The sequence below is a fragment of the Panulirus ornatus genome, chromosome 21 (genome assembly GCF_036320965.1).
Source record: "Panulirus ornatus isolate Po-2019 chromosome 21, ASM3632096v1, whole genome shotgun sequence".
Classification (NCBI taxonomy): domain Eukaryota; kingdom Metazoa; phylum Arthropoda; class Malacostraca; order Decapoda; family Palinuridae; genus Panulirus; species Panulirus ornatus.
This window is the reverse complement of record NC_092244.1, coordinates 24,327,159-24,331,550: the sequence shown is the minus strand read 5'-3', so window position 1 is coordinate 24,331,550 and position 4,392 is coordinate 24,327,159. Positions and strand designations below refer to the sequence as shown.

At 42.5% G+C, this 4,392-nt stretch overlaps 1 long non-coding RNA gene across 1 annotated transcript in view; it reads left to right on the top strand.

Annotated features, from left to right (window-relative positions):
• The first annotated feature begins 3,286 nt into the window (after nucleotides 1-3,286).
• LOC139756217 (uncharacterized) overlaps nucleotides 3,287-4,392 on the top strand; it is a 29,822-nt gene continuing 28,716 nt past the window's right edge. Inside the window, exon 1 of the long non-coding RNA XR_011714301.1 lies at nucleotides 3,287-3,535. This is a non-coding gene — a long non-coding RNA (uncharacterized lncRNA). The remainder of the gene's footprint in view (nucleotides 3,536-4,392) is intronic.

Below are 4,392 nucleotides of genomic sequence, written 5' to 3'. Positions count from 1 at the left end.
AACTTTTCACTGCTTCTAACAACTTGCCTCCCAAACCATATATTCTTAATACCTTCCACAGAGCATCTCTATCAACTCTATCATATGCCTTCTCCAGATCCATAAATGCTACATACAAATCCATTTGCTTTTCTAAGTATTTCTCATATACATTCTTCAAAGCAAACACCTGATCCACACATCCTCTACCACTTCTGAAACCACACTGCTCTTCCCCAATCTGATGCTCTGTACATGCCTTCACCCTCTCAATCAATACCCTCCCATATAATTTACCAGGAATACTCAACAAACTTATACCTCTATAATTTGAGCACTCACTCTTATCCCCTTTGCCTTTGTACAATGGCACTATGCACGCATTCCGCCAATCCGCAGGCACCTCACCATGAGTCATACATACATCAAATAACCTTACCAACCAGTCAACAATACAGTCACCCCCTTTTTTAATAAATTCCACTGCAATACCATCCAAACCTGCTGCCTTGCCGGCTTTCATCTTCCGCAAAGCTTTTACTACCTCTTCTCTGTTTACCAAATCATTTTCCCTAACCCTCTCACTTTGCACACCACCTCGAACAAGACACCCTATATCTGCCACTCTATCATCAAACACATTCAACAAACCTTCAAAATACTCACTCCATCTCCTTCTCACATCACCACTACTTGTTATCACCTCCCCATTAGCCCCCTTAACTGAAGTTCCCATTTGCTCCCTTGTCTTACGCACTTTATTTACCTCCTTCCAGAACATCTTTTTATTCTCCCTAAAATTTAATGATACTCTCTCACCCCAACTCTCATTTGCCCTCTTTTTCACCTCTTGCACCTTTCTCTTAACCTCCTGTCTCTTTCTTTTATACATCTCCCACTCAATTGCATTTTTTCCCTGAAAAAATCGTCCAAATGCCTCTCTCTTCTCTTTCACTAATAATCTTACTTCTTCATCCCACCACTCACTACCCTTTCTAATCAACCCCCCCCCCCCCCCACACTTCTCATGCCACAAGCATCTTTTGCGCAATCCATCACTGATGCCCTAAATACATCCCATTCCTCCCCCACTCCCCTTACTTCCATTGTTCTCACCTTTTTCCATTCTGTACTCAGTCTCTCCTGGTACTTCCTCACACAAGTCTCCTTCCTAAGCTCACTTACTCTCACCACCCTCTTCACCCCAACATTCACTCTTCTTTCCTGAAAACCCATACAAATCTTCACTTTATCCTCCACAAGATAATGATCAGACATCCCTCCAGTTGCACCTCTCAGCACATTTACATCCAAAAGTCTCTCTTTCGCGCGCCTGTCAATTAACACGTAATCCAATAACGCTCTCTGGCCATCTCTCCTACTTACATGCGTATACTTATGTATATCTCGCTTTTTAAACCAGGTATTCCCAATCACCAGTCCTTTTTCAGCACATAAATCTACAAGCTCTTCACCATTTCCATTTACAACACTGAACACCCCATGTATACCAATTATTCCCTCAACTGCCACATTACTCACCTTTGCATTCAAATCACCCAACACTATAACCCGGTCGCGTGCATCAAAACCACTAACACACTCATTCAGCTGCTCCCAAAACACTTGCCTCTCTTGATCTTTCTTCTCATGCCCAGGTGCATATGCACCAATAATCACCTATCTCTCTCCATCAACTTTCAGTTTTACCCATATTAATCGAGAATTTACTTTCTTACATTCTATCACATACTCCCACAACTCCTGTTTCAGGAGTACTGCTACTCCATCCCTTGCTCTTGTCCTCTCACTAACCCCTGACTTTACTCGCAAGACATTCCCAAACCACTCTTCCCCTTTACCCTTGAGCTTCGTTTCACTCAGAGCCAAAACATGCAGGTTCCTTTCCTCAAACATACTACCTATCTCTCCTTTTTTCACATCTTGGTTACATCCACACACATTTAGACACCCCAATCTGAGTCTACGAGGAGGATGAGCACTCCGCGCGTGACTCCTTCTGTTTCCCATTTTTTAGAAAGTTAAAAAATACAAGGAGGGGAGGATTTCTGGCCCCCCGCTCCCGTCCCCTCTAGTCGCCTTATAAGACATGCGAGGAATGCGTGGGAAGTATTCTTTCACCCCTATCCCCAGGGATAATATATATATATATATATATATTATCCCTGGGGATAGGGGTGAAAGAATATATATATATATATATATATATATATATATATATATATATATATATATATATATATATATATATATATATATATATATATATATATATATATACATACACACACACATACACACATATACACACATATACACACATATACATATATATACATATGAAAAATTGTAAGAAATAATTTAGAAAACAAACTATCCCTGGGGATAGGGGAGAAAGAATAGTTCCCACTCATTCCTCACGTGTCGTAGAAGGCGACTAAAGGGGACGGGAGTGGGGGCCTAAAAACCCTCCCTTCCTTGTATTTTAACTTTCTAAACGGGGAAACAGAAGAAGGAGTCACGAGGGGAGTGCTCATCCTCCGGATACCCGAGAATATGGATTTTTCTTTTTTCATACCGTGTGTTCCCTGTTAAGAAATACTGCAGATGCACCGTAATCATTTGTACACAGGGTGCTAAATCTCCATGTACTACGTGTGTACTAGATACAGATATACTGAAGTTGTGCCACAGTACTGGGTGAAGAAGAAGGATCTGTGTACTGCAGGTGTCCACGTCATCACAACAGGTGTGTTGCAGTTCGACAATATTACATTTACAACGGGTGAATTATTGTTGTATCTTACAGTTGTGCTGTGGTTATTTGGGGAGTACTGCGGTCGTACTTCACCCTGATTGTACGTACAGTAGATGCGCGACGTTGTGACATCGTAGACGTCATTACTGTGACACGTTACGGGGGAAATAGCCAAGTGTAACATCGAGGTGTACCACAGAAGCTATACAGATGTACGCAAGTGACATGCAGTGTACTGTGCTAGTTGTACCCCCCTTAATTGATGTTGGGTTTGTAGCCGTTAGGTGTAGTGTTTAGGTGTACCAACATTACATGTATTTTGACTACACCATGATAAGTGTTTTTAAGACGTAACCCATTTCATTTATGGGCAATTAAACGACATAAAACTCGTTCGTCTCATTATGTTTTACTGCTGGGTGAAAATATCACATTACATGTACTTATGAGAGACATCAACCAGCGTAAACTGCCAAGGGAATCGAAATTGACAAACATCGTTTGAAATTCCCACCACATTCGCTCGGCTGTGATTGGCCGTCCACCATCTTGTGCGTAGCCAGTTCATGATTTTCTGAAGTCGATTTATGAAGTGAGCTGACACTCGATGCGTTCGGTCGTGTGTGTGTGTGTGTGTGTGTGTGTTGATCGTTTTGAGCGGATGTAGCAACTCCTCCAAGTCGTGCGAGTGTGGGGCCTGGATTTCGATAGCCACAGAATGGATGGAGGGGCCGACAGCGACGTGACTCCAACGGGGAACAGTGAATATATATTTAGGTAAGTGTAGTGTGCAAACGGGAACATGGGTGAAATGTGGCGGTGACGAATTGTCTCTCAGTTATGGTATGGTCAAGTATAGATTGATAGTCTATTGGAGCATCGATGCATACGTTTTGACTGATTTATCAGTTGAAAGCTACCAATAATTCATCCGCAGAGAGAGGGGGGTTGGGGGGGATAGATTGAATGAGGTTGTTTACCTCGGTAATTTATAGGGAGGGAGGGAGGTCGTTATTTTGTACTCTAGGATGATGGTGGATGTGGTTTCGGCTTGCACATCAAACTATTTGGAAGTTAAAATTTTGTTTTACCGATAGTTCTTGATGTGTTTTATACGATGGTGACCTTCATTTCTACAGCAAATCACTACCTGTTGAGATATCCCCTCCCCCTCCCCCGCTTCCCCTCGTTCCCCTTCCCCCCTTATCAAACTATACTGGGGACTCCCTCCCCACAGTGGGGTCTAGGGTTTTGGATGGAGGGAAATCACTAGAAACAGGGTCAGAATCGTTCAGAAGACATCAAAAACCATCGGAAGATCAATTTTAACCAAACGTAACCTAACACACCTAACCTAGCCTAACTGAATTCGCGGTTTGTCAGAAACGGTGGTGATATCGCTTGGACGTCAGCGCATGCGTTCGCATCAGCGTCCTCTTTTTTTAAGATGCGTGAAATATTTCACCTTTATTCTCCATGGGGCTTATTTTCCCGTGATGTGTATGTGTGTGTGTGTCTGTTACCAGGCTCCGCATGCAAGTGGTTACGCCACGAATGAAAAGTAATCTTTGGTGAGGGTATATCGTAGGTGAGTAGAGGTTCTATATAGAATTTCTTACTCCAAAGGACTCCAC